Raw genomic sequence first — 15,147 nt, 5'->3', positions numbered from 1 at the left:
TAAAATGCCAAACGTGGACTCTGATGTCCTTTCCAGGCTCGATGTTATGAGCCCTGGAGAAGTTCTATAGAGTCATGTTTTGTGCTTTAATTTTCATCAACTCTGGCAAATGGGAACCACCGCCTCATCCAAGTCATTATTAATTTAATCGGAGCCTGTTAGATCAACAGAAATAATGTGGCTTAAAAATAGAACTGATAGTGTTTTTTTCTTTTCCAACCCAACAAACATCAGACATGAGGAAAACCGTTCCTTGTAGTGAACGGTGTTCTAACGGTCACCATGGCTTACAACAAGCAGGAAACGTTTCCGTTTGGAATTAAGTGTTTTTCTTTGCCCTCTATGCCCCCAGCCTTATAATTTCAACTCCTGCTCCAAAGCTGAGGGAGGAGAGCACACAACTTGATGACACTGCATCCTCTCGATCCTCTCCAGAAAACACGGTAATTCTGAGTTGTGCCCTCTAGTGGGGAAATGATCCAATTGCACCATTTCAGATGATTTGTTTCTTGGATGGGCTGAGTCTTATCTCTGATTCTTGATTAAAGAACTCAAGACTTGGAGTCTCAAGTCTTTCTGAGTCCTAGGATGCCCATCACGGAGCTTTGTGAGTTTAGGAATTAATTCTTCAGAGTCCCTGTGTTACCATCAATTATGTGAGTGTCACCCCACTCTGGGCTGTTGTGTTAAGTGAAGTAATACATCATTTGCTTTGTAAAACATAGAATGCTTCACACCCACCAATGCCTATGATTAATTAAAAGAAGTCTCAGCCTATTGAATGCTTAATTACTAATAATAGTTCTCCAAATCATAGGTAACTTTTATATATTTGAATATAAAAAAGAGCTTGTTCCATATTTTTCCCTTTATCCATCACTTCTTACACTAAATCAGTGTCATCTCTGAAACTCACAACTGTACTATCAAGTAAAACAATCTCAAAATGAGAAAAATTCACTTAAAATATACCTGAAATCAACTAAGGGTTAACAAGAGATCTGTAAAGTTCCTTGACTTTCCTCAAAACAAGAATTATAATAGCTAACAGAATAAAATAACACAGAAAAACTGCCACCTATAACAAAGTCACTTTAAAGGATCCTTTAAACATCAGCTTAATTTCAGCTGGATTCCTTCCCAAAGAGTTATTCTACATGTCCCTTAACTTCTCTGTGGCAAATACCTAAAATTTGCAAATGTGCATATGGGATTATCCATCATTTTATTTTCTTCTTTTTGTTGTTCTTTATGTTAATAATATATCACTAGAATTACCTTTATTAAGATAAAAGCAGTATCTCAAACAGTGTGGATGTTTCAGAGTGGAACTGACATAGATTAAGTACCTTATTTAAATTTTAAAGCTATCCTCCCTTTCTCTCTCTTCCTAATACTCTCTCACAAAAACACACAACCTTGTTTGCACATAGACAGCCTCTGACTGTGCCAGAAAAGCTCCCCCTCCCCCCACCCCGTTTTCCTGGAATATGTATGGCTCATCCAGTCTCCACAATGCCCAAACCTGTTTTTCCTGTCTATAGCACAGGTTTTGAGAGCATTTCTGAAATTGAAAATATACTCAATAGGTATGTAACAAAATATTTTTCTGTTTGAAAATAGGGAATTAACACTCCAGTTTAACCAATTATGTGACTCTTCTGGGTCATCATCTATGTTAACATCACACAGTTAGAGAGAAACATCACACATAAGGTTAGCAAGGGAAAGGGATAGGGAGCAGATGCCAGGAGCACATCAGGGCAGTGAGAATGGGCATGCGGAGTGTGATATGGGGCCAATCTGAGAGTCAGAAGCAAAGTGCATTGTGTGTGTGGGGGGGGGAGAAATTAGTGGTCAACCCAGCCCCTCCTTTGAGGATCCCTCAGTCCTCATTAATACGTTCTGATGCCAGGTTAAAGTTCCAGAAAATCCAACAGACTATAAAACTTTTCTTCCCTGAGCGACAGGAGAGTTTTAGCTTCCCAGAGACATTGGATTGTCTTCCTGAAACACCTACTAGCCACATCCAGTCCCGTTCTCTCTAATAGCACTCTGAACATTCCTTCACAGCACCTGCTACATTCTGTTATACATTTATTTATGTGATTATTTATTTACTTTCTGTGTTCTCTGCTAGGCAGTAGGTATGTTCAGGAAATATCTGTTCTGTATAACCAGTGCCTGATATTAAATAAACGTTCAGTGAGTGTTTATTGAATAATCACATGAATGATCTGTAATCTATAGCAACCCTGAACTCCTAAGGGAGCCCTTCTGCATGACTTTGCTCTTTTTCATCTGTCCTAACAGGTTTTTTCTCTCAGTTGTGAACCTAGCATTCAAGCAGTTGTTGAAGATGATACAGGATAGAAACAAGCTCACTAAATTACGTTCCTCCCATGCTGATGTGTATGTGTCCGTCTCCTGACCAACGTAGCCATCTCTAGGCTCAAACCAATCCTCTCACCTTGATGCATATGTGTCCATCTCCTGACCACCATCTCTAGGTTCAAAGCAATCCTCTCACCCTGATGTAAATGTGTCCATCTCTGACCAACGTATCCATCTCTAGGCTCAAAGCAATCAGGAGCAAGGAGCATCCAGCAGGTAACTACAAAAGACCCGTCCCATCTTGTTAGGGACACCCTCGACTTGCGTGCACACCCAGAATAGCCCCATTCAACAATCTCATGACTTTCCTAGCATGGCAGTGTGAGCGACACTGCCATTTTGATCATTCACGTGCTAAAGAGAGAACAATGCCAGAACACGGAGCCAGGTGCAAACCAGAGTGTCCTGTGTGGATGGGGAGAGAAGAACTCCAGGCTGGGCACAGATCAAAGTGCTGCCCATCAAGGGGATCCACCACCCCACACCACCCAATGAAAACCGTACCCACCCCCCCCCATTGAGCCAGACCCCTTCCACCAAGGCTGTCTCCCTCACATATGCACTTAAGCCCCCAATAAACTTAGCCTGAGTTGCACGTTGACCTCTTGTCGATTTCTATTTTCAAGTGAGCCAAAGAAGCTGGATTTGGTAACACAAAGAGGAATTAAGACGTTTCCAGTTTACACATCGTCACACAAAACTCAAAAGAACCTTATGGACAGATGTCCACAACTGCTAGCTTGGTTAGCACTTACTGACCTCTCTATAAAGGCCATCCCAACCGGAAAAGCATGCAGAACATTTTGCAGGTTTGAGTAGCAACCATTCAGGTTCAGAATTACTGTAAAATATTTCATTTGACCTCTTAATTTTAATAGCAGAGTTTCTAATTAGTGTGCTAAGTTTGGTGAACCTCAAGAGACAAGATAGAGCAGAAGAGAAAAAAAATCTATATTTCGTTGTATTAGATTACTTTGATTATGGATCTAAAGCAACTCCATAAACAACAACAAAAAATACTATAGCAGCAGATTCATACTCTCAAAACACACCACTTTAGTCACCACTCTCAGAAGCACCATAGATTTAAGAGCATAATCTGTGGACCTGGAGCTAATTACGTAGCAACGAAAAAGTCCAACCTACATTTTAACCTTAGCCTCACAGCACTAAGCAACTAATCTATTCAGCCACCCCAAATCAAGTACCACAAATCATCAGGAATTATGTAAAACTCTGTGCCCTTTCTTAATTTTTTTCTTCTGCCCCAAACATCTGAATTTCCCTCTTAATTGTCCATCTGAGCTCAGCTTCCAGCAATCAAAACAGCAGCTGGACTGGGAACAGAAGTCTCTGAGGCAATCCAATCATGAGTTCAAGTAAAAATAACGAGTGCAGATATTTCCTTCTAAAGATATCAAAATGAATTTCTGGACTTTGCTATTGCAACCCAGAGAATGAACTCTGATGGTGTTCATGTCAAACAACATTTGCGTGAAGTTGGAGGCAGCAGCTCCTTTGGTTTGGTTTGACTTCAGGGCTTTTTTCTGTTTTCCAGGAACATTTTTCCTTGTGCAGTATTTTTGGGGCCCAGAAAACCAGTGGGAATTGTTTATTTACTACTGGAAGAAACGTTAAGTCATGAGTTTATCAGTTTCATTTTAAAAGAAACCAAGAAAGAAGAAAATGCTTATCCCAAAGCTGTTTCCTTACCCAGAGTGCTTATCATGGTGCCTTGATTTTTTTCTCCTGGTTTTCTCTGTCAACAGGGCAATCTACAGTGGAGAAAATGTTGTGATACTTCCCCAAAGGAAGTGAGGGTGGCCTTGTAGAGAACTTCCTGTTTACCTACTTCCTGGGGAAGCCTAAGCACCTGTTCTGTGGCAGGTTCTCCACACAGGTGTTTTATTCTTTTTCCACTTTCAGTCTTATCCCCACTATTGAGTACTAAAGGATATATACATTACCAGTTGGGTTATGATGTTGATACCTTGAAATGTGAAAATTGCTTCATGAAGATAATGCCCTTTTAACTAAAATCTTTCTATCTGTGTGGGGTGGGGAAAAACACAAAGAAAACTGCCACTGGTTTCTTGGTATGTGTATACACGCACACACATATGTACACACACATATATCATAAAAATGACATATACATGTAACATATATTACATATCTGTGTATTATATAGATATGTCACTGTTGCCCACACACGATCATTCCCCTTTCTTTGAAACACTTCCCTGAAAGTACTGTGTGTCCTTTTCATTTTTACAATGCTGATATCTTTGATTGTAACTGGGTGGCCAGATATAGATATGTGAATTAAGCTGACTAGTGTAGTGCTCATTTCAAAACTTTAGACTGGGTTCTGAGAAGCGTCTGGTTGGTCTCAACCATAAAGCACAATGACAGAGGTGGAATCATTTTATAGGCTCCACTCCTCGAGGCAGGGCCCAAGCTTTTCCTGTTTAGAACCCCAAAAGGGTCCTGATTTCTGTCCGTTTTGAAGCATAGTGCTTCGTGTCTTCCTAGGATCTGTTTGATACCACAAAATCCTTTCTTTTTTCCACTGCCTACTTCACTTTATTTTTGTAATAAATTATAATGATTCTTATGATAATTTATGTTTTTCTGAATACCTGCTAGAGTGGCACAGGGGAAACAAATTACTTACACTTAATCTTTCTGTCGTGAGAAACCACTATTTCTGGTGTCATTAGAGGATTGGAATGGTCAACTGCTCCCCATACCACGTGGAAAAACTTCCTGTTTTCAGCCTGTCCAAACTCACTCTACCTCTCTAATACTGGGCTCTCTTGACCTCTCGCTCTGCCTTCACACTCGCCTCATCCAGGCCTAGACATGGTCTCCTCCTACATTTCTGTTCTTGTTCAAGTTGGCAAAGCAAGCTGTGCTTATCTTGACCACTACTGATTGAGTAAGTGGATTGACACTTAGATAAGTATTTTTACATTTGTAAGGGTTAGAACTACTACTAAGAGCACCTACTTAGGTTTCTATACTACCTAAAGGATATCTCAGCACCATCTAATTGAGAAGTGATAGACTGAGTTGAGATATTGGACATTCAGTTATTTAACAAAAAAAGTGATGCCTTTTTTCCCATTTGCCCTCATTTTAAAGCTTCTTAATCTGAAACCAGAGAGAAATAGAGGTGGGGGGTAGAATTCAGGCACTAGAAGCCATCTCAACCCCTTTAGGGAATGACTGATTCTCAATGATTTATGGTTTAGCTGGCATATACATTAGTAGTTCGATATTTGGACAACTCAGTAGAATCTACTGGAAAGCTTCTAAAATTTCCAATGCTAAGACAGCACCCATATCAAATGAAATCAGAATTATTTCTAGAGTGAAGCAGACATCAGCAAATGTGCAGGGAAGTTTGAGGAACATTATCTATCTTCCAATGACCCTCTCCCTCTCCATTTTTTCCCTTTAAATGATAATGGCCTGGTCAACCGATGATCACAGAGCCAAATGAAAAGCAAGAATGCTAAAGCAGAATGCTTGGGGGTGGGTTGTAATGGTGGTCACTAAACACAATGAGTTGCAGCAATGAAAATCTTGGGATAATTTATTATAAAATAAAAGAACAGATGGTTTTGATTTAAATTGTATTGACAGCAAAGACAAGATTTAATAGAAAAAATATAATTATGTGAGAAAAGCCAACTTACAAATGTAGGATAAGGATAAGGGAGAGGTAACTAACCTCTAAGGTTGAGGAAATTTAGGTGTGGATTGGTCTACTCAGACTGTCAAGGTAAGGCACCACAGATTTGGGTCAGCAGTGTCAGTCTCTGGTGAGGGCTCTCTTCCTGGCTTCTAGACAGCTCCCTTCTTCCTATGTCTTCCCTACCACCTTTCTTTGGTAAACACAAAGTGACAGAGCTTTGATGTCCCTTCCTCTGCATACAAGGGCACCAGCCTTATCAGTTTAGGTATCCACTCCTGTGACCTAATTTAACTTTCTCACTGACCCTACTTTCTTATACAATCACATTGGATGTCAGTGCTTCAACACAGGAATTAGGAGGCATGATTCGGCCTATAACAGGGTGTTCTGGTTGAGTGTAGACAAAGTGTAAGTCACTGACTTTATATGACCTTATATATGTTATCAAACATATATGAAAGTTATAATGAGTGCTTACTGGATTTTACCATGTGGCTGGCACTTTATAACAGAGTGTAACATACACAACATAATCATGTACATGCAATATCCCATATAATGTGTGAAGAGAGACAAGGACTGCCAGAAAAGGCCCCGCAGAAGCTCATGATGGCTGAGAAGAGGGTTTGCACAATGCCGGCAAGAGTCAGTGTGTGTCTAAATCAGCATCCACTAGTCGGAAATCAGGTTCTCAGAAAGTCACCAGGTACAGGCCCTGGACCTCAGACAACTCTGTACAGCTTGTGTCTAAACCCTGGGATTCCACTCTCTGACTCAAGCTCAGATTTGAATTATAAGAACATAGATGAAGAGGCAGGGTCCCTGCAAAATTATAAATCGCTATATGATCCTACAAGTTAACTCCGAGAAAACACCTAGGAGAATCCTAGATTTCTGCATGAATTGCAATTCACCAATCAATTTACTGTGTTTACTAGAACTAAGTATGTATAATCCAGTGGGAGCCAGCTAGGATTGACTTCAAAACAATTACAGGTCCAGCAACCCTTTAATACCGCATCTTTTGATTGTTTTGTTTGTTTGTTTCTTTGTTTCAGAACCCTATGTTGGACTCAGAAATTTAATGGTGTTACTCTTCTCTAGGAAAACCAGGAAAAGATAAATAGCTGATCGATAGATACATGGATAGATGATGAACAGAAAATAGGTAATAGAAAACATATATGTTATATATATTTATATGTAAAATGTGTATTATACATATGACTTCTAAAAGTTTGTGGGAAAGTGAGATTAAAAGATGAGTTTATTGTTGTACAAAAATTTGAAATCCAGAAATAATTTTCACAGTATGCATTTTCTATGAACTTTTTGAAGACCTCTTGTATGCACTGATTTCGAAAATTTTTATACCAAAGTAAGTTTATCTTTTAATTCTATTTTTCTCAATTTTTTAAATTATTGTCATATTTGTTACTTGTAATATCATACATATTTTACTTATATTTATATAAAAATGTAAGAAATACATATTCTATTTCATGGAAAATTAGCATAAGGAAGCAAACATTTTTTTTTCCTCATCTGTGTCCTTAGAATAGACTAATCAAGGCCACTTTAAAATGATACCAAAACCACATGACTCCAGAAGAATGAAAGTCATGAGCTAGTCTGTATTTTGCCTATTTAAAATAATTTAACAGGAGTCTCAGAGTGATGTTGTACCCAGGTTCACTTCACTGAGTCTATCTGCATATTCATCTGAATGCCAGGCACAGATAAAGTGAATTGCTGTTTAGCTCTCTTCCCCTGAGCTCTCTGCAGGATCCACCTCTTATTGACAGGCACACCAAAGCCCCTAGGGAAGCATTTATAAAATGGGCTTACAAATTTGTTTATATGTAATTCTCTGCTTACCAAAACAGCCAAAATCTGCATGATCACACAACCAAAGCCACTCTTTCCAGTTAATCGGCTTCTCTCCCCCATTGTCCACTCTGTCCTTATTTGTACTTTTAATTTAAATGTACAATGATCATATTTAACCTTTTAGAAGTTGTTTTGCTTTTATAGCAAGATATCAAATTTTCAAGTGCCTTCTATAAGCTTAGCTGTATGTTGGGCACTGGACAGACCCTGATGAAAGTTTTAACTAGTCATATTTTTATTATTATAAAAACAAAGCATACAAATATTAAAATTCCAAATACTGCTAAAGGATATTAAATTGACTCAGTTTGTCCCATTTCCAATGCCTCTTCCAAGAGCTTAACCACTTTTAGATATTTCTACTGTGTCATCACAAGGACTCAGTGTTTGTGCAGGTGGGGGTGAGCATCTGTACTAGACTCTTAAGTTTTATATATACATATACATATAAAGTTTTCTTATATGTAATACATTGTTTTATTTATATAATATGAAATATTTGTCCTTTTGGCACTGGCATATTTCACTAAATATGATATTTTCTAGTTTCATCCATTTTGTCGTAAATGACAGGATTTCAATTTTTAACTACTGTATAGTTAAATATATATATGTACATAAATATATATATATGTACATATCCTATAATTTCCTTATCCAGTATTCAGTTGACGGACATTTAGGTTGACTTAGTATCTTAGCTATTGTGAATTGAGCTGCAATGAACATGGGGGTACAGATATTTCTATCATATGCTATTTTCATTTCCCTTGGGTAAATTCCCAGGGGTGGGATGGCTGAGTCTTATAGTAGGTCTAGATTCAGATTATCTGAAGTATCTCCATAGTGGCTGTTACTATTTTGCATTTCCACCAACAGTGGATTAGAGTACCATTTTCACCACATCCTCACCAGCATTTGCTGTTTGTTGATTTCTGTATGAAAGTCATTATATATATATATATATAGAGAGAGAGAGAGAGAGAGAGAGAGAAACGTCTAAGTTAATAATAAATAAAACTCTTCTGAAACAAGAAGCATAACTTATGTTTGGTGTTAACCTCAAAGTAGCACATAGCACTGAATCTTTAACATACGTGTCTGGCAATGTATTTGTGAATCCACCAGCTCTTTGTATTCTATCCTCATCAACATACCCTAGCTTGGTTATTTAACTCTGTGTATGACCATTCCCCTCACCTCTTACTATAGAAGCATTAAAAAGCATTTGGTCAGATGTTAAAATTTAAACATATTGACCAGTTATTTATTTCTGAAATACTATGTATATTTCTTTGGAAATAGATTAATTTGTTTTATCATTGTGCTGAATTTTACTGGATGGGTTTAGACAAAAGGTAGTTTCCACACGAATATGGGGATACTTCAAAAAATTCATGCAAAAATGGAATTAAAAAGTAAGTTTATTTTTAGTGCAAAAAACTAAATCCATGTATCTTTTTTTCCATCATGTATTTTTTTTCCATCAACTTTTTGAAGATTCCCTCATGTGAAGGGATTTCAAAATCCTTTTTCACCAAAATAAACCTAACTTTAACAATTTTTAAAATTTGTTTCAAAGGCAGAATGACAGAAAGGAGGGGGAGAGAGAGAGAGAGGGAGGGAGAGAGGGAGAGAAGGAGAGGGAGAGAAGGAGAGGGAGAGAGGGAGAGGGAGAGAGGGAGAGAGGGAGGGAGAGGAGAGGGAGAGATGGAGAGAGGGAGAGAGGGAGGGAGGGAGGGAGAGAAGGAGAGGGAGAGATGGAGGGAGAGAGGGAGAGAGGGAGAGAGAAATCCCCTATCTGCTGGTTTATTCCCCAAACGTCTGCAACAGCCAGGCTTGGGCCAAGCCTGGGTGGCAGGAACCCAAGTACTTGGGCCGTCATCCACTGCCTCTCAGGTGCATTAGCAGGAAGCTGGATCAGAAGCAGAGTAGCCAGCACTTGAACCTGCACTCAATATGGGATGCAGGCAGCTCAAGTAGCAGCTTAACCAGCTGAGCCACAATGCTCACCCACAAAACCGATTCATCTTTTAATTCCATTTCCAAGAACTCTTTGAAGTTGTCAGTTTTTGTAGCATTACAGTAAGTCTCGAATTCAGATGATGTGAGTCCTCCACTTTTTCTTCCCTAATATTGTTTTGGTTATTCTGGGTCCTTTCATTTTCATATCAATTTTAGAATCATATTATCAATTTCCATGTAAAACCCTGCTGGAGCTTATATTGAGACTGTGAAAAATATATCAATAACTGAGAGAACTAAAATAAAAATAGTATTTAGTATCCTGGCTCATAAATATATTTTATTTCACCAAATATATAAGCCTTTATTTTCTCTCAACAATTTTTAAATATAGGATTCTTAATGCATTATGTTATAATGTATTTAACCATTTCACATGTGTTATTGTAACTGATACTTGATATTGTAATATTACATTCCAATTGTTCAGCTGTAGTATACACAACTTTTTGTTTTGTGATTATGCTAAGGAGGCTATTGGTCATATAAGCTACTGCATATTTCTTAGAATTTTAAGTGTAAATGATTTCTGTGAACAAAGACAATTTTACTTCTTTTCCAATCTTACTTTATATCGCATTAGAATCTCTTCAACACTGTTGAATAGAAGTAGTGAAAACAGGTACCCTTTTCCAAGTACCCAGTACGTCAACATTGTTTGATATTAGCTGTGATTCTTCACAGACAACTTTTCTTTTTTAGTCTGATAATATGATGTGATTGTCAATATTCAACCAATCTTTCATTCCTTGGACTTGTTTCCTTGTTATTTCCTTCTTTCTCTTTATTTTCAGTTTAATTTGCTCTACTTGTTTAACTTCTTTAGAATGACCCATAAGTCAAACATTTTAAACTTTTTTGTTTTCATATAAGCATTTAGAATTTTCAATTTATTTCTAAGCATAGCTCTAGGTGCACCTTAGGAATTTTTGTGGACTGTATTTGCCAATCATTAAGTTAAAATATGTTAATTTTCTTTTTGATGTCATTTGCATTTTTAAGAGTGTGTGGTTAAACTACGATTATGATTACATGGGCTCTTTCTATTTATCTTTCTGTTACTGCTGTCTAGTTTAATTCTTTTGTGTTCAGAAAACATTCTGACTTACCTGGTCTGAAATGCATCGAGTGTTTTCTTGGCACCGTATTAGTGTATTTGGCTGTTCTTACATGAGTTTTCCACAGAAATCTATTAGGTGAAGCTGGCTTCTGTCTACTGATTCTATTGAGTACTAAAAGGGTAAGAGTAAAGATCTGTAGCTCTAATGGTAGATTTTTTTTTCACCTTTGTATTCCATTACTTCTGGCTTCTTGATTTCTGAAGTTCTTTGATTAGATGCATGCACACCAAGACTATTTACATCTGTTGATGAATTCTAACTTTTATAATTATGAAAATACCCTAGGCCTCTTTCAGAATCTAGTCTGATATTAATATGGTTACTCTAGACTTTTGTCATGAATATTTTAGTGTGATATCTTTTCCATTATTTTATGTTTAATTTGTTTGATTCTTTGCATATTTAGAGTATTTCTTTTAGACAGAAAAAATTAAGTCTGCTTTTTTAATGCTAGCAGAAAAATCTCATTTAGTTTACTTCACATTTGACAACTTTATTAAGATACACTTTATGTCCCATAAATTAACCAAATTCACGTGAATATTTAATATTTTTGTGCATATGTCATGTTCTACAATCCTCACTATGATCCAGTTTTTGGTATATTTTATCACATAAGATACTTCATGACCATTTACCATTATTCCTCATTCCTGTGCTTGGCACAAAACAATCATTAATGTACTGTCTCTCTTCATTTACATTTTCTAGGTATTTTGTGTAACTAGAATCAAATATGCTTTTATATGTGTGTTCTTTCACTTGGCATGATGATTCTGAAGTTCGTCCATGATGGAGAATGTACTAATATTTCTTTTGTCGTTGTTACTGAATAGTATATCAATTTTTTCTTTAACCATCTACCAGTTGATAGGTCTATTGGTTCATTCAGATTTTATAGAAGCTATGAATAATGCGGCTATAACCTTTCAATTTCAAGTCCTTTTGTAACACAAATCTCCATTTTGCTTGGACATATGCAAGAGCAACGCTGCGAAGTCCTGTTTTTTTTTTAAAAAAATAACTTTTTCCAAGTGCCTGTTGTATTTTACATTAACACCAGGAGTGCATTTAGTTTTACATTTCTTCAAATCTACATCAATATTTCTTCAAATCTACATCAATATTGTGTATCTCTTTAATTATAGTCATTCTTGTGGGTATGAAATGGTAATGTCATTGTGGCTTATACTTGCATTCCATAATTACTATTGATGTCAAGCATCTTTTAATGGGCTTATTTTTCATATCTTCTTGGGTGAAATATTTGTTCAAATCTTTGCCTAACCTTTTCAGACTGAGTTGTGTTATTATTGAATTGTAGAAATTGTCATGACATTCAATGTCATTATTGATGCAGTTTAACTTAAATCTACCTTCAGATGATTTTGTTTTCATCACATGTTCTTTGTTCCTTTTTTCCTATCTTGCCTTCCATTGCATTGAGTTCTTGTGAAATTCCATTTTACTGTCATTAATATATTAGCTATAATCCTGTTTTACTGTTATGTGATTGCTCCAGGGTTTACAGCATTTTTTATCACATTCTAATTTCATTGCACTTCATGTACAATACAAGGACCCGCAACAGCATACTTCCATCTCTTGCCTACAGTCTTTGTGCTAGAGTTATCATACATTTATACATCCAAAAAGACCCAATAGGTAGCTATTTTTATTTTGTTCTAAGTAGCCAACTGCCTTTTAAATGGTTTAAAAATGAGATAAAATCTCTTCCATATTTCCCACATATTTATCATCTCCACTGCTCTCTGTTCCTTTGTGTAGATGGGTACTTCCCTCCAGTATCTTTTTCTTGTTTGCCTGAAGAGCTTCCTTTATATTTTCTTAATGTGCCTGTCTACTGCTGATAAATTCTCTCAACTTTCTTTATCTGAAAAACAGTGTATTGTTTTTTGCCTTAAAACATTTAGTATTGAATTAAGAATAAAAAGAAACTATAAAATAAATCATAAATTGGTATAGAATTTTAAATTGATAACTTTTTTATTTTATGACTTTAAGAAGGTCACCTATTATAGTTTACACAGTTTTTAGAGACAGTTCTAATGTTGTTCATGTCTTTGATCTTCTATATAATGGTTCTTTTTACTATCTAGTTGCTTTGAAGATTTTCTCCTTATCATTAATTATTATTTTTTATTTATTTTTTGACAGGCAGAGTAGACAGTGAGAGAGAGAGACAGAGAGAAAGGTCTTCCTTTGCTGTTGGTTCACCCTCCAATGGCCGCTGCGGCCGGCGTGCTGCAGCCAGCGCACCACGCTGATCTGATGGCAGGAGCCAGGTGCTTATCCTGGTCTCCCATGGGGTGCAGGGCCCAAGTACTTGGGCCATCCTCCACTGCACTTCCTGGCCACAGCAGAGAGCTGGCCTGGAAGAGGGGCAACCGGGACAGAATCCGGCGCCCCGACCGGGACTAGAACCCGGTGTGCCGGCGCTGCAAGGCGGCGGATTAGCCTAGTGAGCCGTGGCGCTGGCCTAGCACTAATTATTAACAATTTTTTCATAATGTGCCTTTGATGTGGCTCTCCTTATGTTTCCTCTACTAGTCCGTCGTTGACTTTCTTGTATTTGTGGGATTATTGTTTTCAGCAAATTTGGATTTTTTAAAAAGGTATTTATTTATTTGATAATCGGAGTTAGAGAGAGAAAAAAAGAGACAGAGACGGAGACAGAGAGGGAGGGGGAGAGAGAGAGAGAGAGAGAGAGAGAGAGAGAGAGAGAGAGAATCTTCCATCTACTGGTCCACTTCTCAGATGGTTTCAGTGGGAAGGGCTGGGCCAGGCTAATGTCAGGAGCCAGGAGCTCCTCCCAGGTCTTCCACATGGATGGCAGGGCCCCAGACACTGCAGCCATCCTACACTACTCTTCCCGGCCATCAGCAGGGAGCTGGATCAGAAGGAGGAAAGCTGGGACATGAACCAGCTCCCATATGGGATGCCAGCATTGCAAGGTCAACTTTACCTGCTTTGTCACAATGCTGGCCCTAAAATATTTTTAAATTGTTATTTTAATTTATTTTTCTGTTTCCTTCCTCTGCAACTTCTCTCTCATCTCCTTCTGTGACTAGATTATACATAAATTTAATTTTTGCTTATTAGTTTCCACAGTTCTTTGAAACTTCACACATTTTTCACTTTTTCTTTTATGTGCTCTTTTTTAACTACGTCTTCTGCTATACTACCAAGTTAACTGATTGTTGCTTTTTAGAATCTAATATGCTAATTAATCTTATCCAATAGGTCTTTCATTTCAAATATTTTATTTTAACTTCTAAACGTTCTGTTCTGGTCTATTTTTTAATTTATTTGACAGATACAGTTAGTCAGTGAGAGAGAGAGACAGAGAGAAAGGTCTTCCTTCCATTGGTTCACCCCAAAAATGGCCGCTACGGCCGGAGATACACCAATCCAAAGCCCAGAGCCAGGTGCTTCTTTCTGGTCTCCCATGCAGATGCAGGGGCCCAAGCACTTGGACCATCCTCTACTGCCTTCCCAGAGCCAGAGCAGAGGGCTGCACTGGAAAAGGAGCAACTGGGACTAGAACCCGGTGCCCATATGGGCTGCCGGCACCACAGGCGGAGGATTAACCAAGTTAGCCATGACACTGGCCTCCCTGGTCTTTTCTTACAATGTCCTCAAACACTGTTCTCATGATGCTCAGTTATGCTCTATCATGGAGCAAATGTTGAATAATTGTTGCAATTGACTTACTTGTGAATCAGTTTGATCCTTTCAAGAGATAAGCTTAGAGCTGCTTTTTAATTTAGCCCAAATACTAAAGTCCTTCTCAGAATTCTTCCAGATGTCTCATTATCAGGTCTTTCCACTTGGGCCACTGGAGACATAAATTATCCCTAACCTGATCCTGGCTGCAGCAATTGGTTGGCCCACAGATTTTGGTAGGTACGCTGCACAGCTGTACTGTGCATGCCTGTGAGGACTCAGCTACAGGGGAACATGGAGAATGCATATAGAGATGTCAGAGCTTCC

The 15,147-nt window shown here is 37.8% G+C and overlaps 1 long non-coding RNA gene across 2 annotated transcripts; it reads left to right on the top strand.

Annotated features, from left to right (window-relative positions):
- Positions 1-269: 269 nt before the first annotated feature.
- LOC138849201 (uncharacterized) lies at positions 270-2,984 on the top strand. Of its 2 annotated transcripts, none has more exons than XR_011387639.1 (3): positions 270-443; positions 2,314-2,610; positions 2,755-2,984. It is a non-coding gene; the product is annotated as an uncharacterized lncRNA (long non-coding RNA). The 2 variants fall into 2 exon arrangements; XR_011387638.1 differs by having other exon boundaries at positions 2,707-2,984.
- The last annotated feature ends 12,163 nt before the right edge of the window (positions 2,985-15,147 follow it).

This window comes from Oryctolagus cuniculus, chromosome 3 (genome assembly GCF_964237555.1).
Source record: "Oryctolagus cuniculus chromosome 3, mOryCun1.1, whole genome shotgun sequence".
Lineage (NCBI taxonomy): Eukaryota > Metazoa > Chordata > Mammalia > Lagomorpha > Leporidae > Oryctolagus > Oryctolagus cuniculus.
Note: the sequence above shows the minus strand (reverse complement) of the source record. Positions and strands in the feature narration are given on the sequence as shown.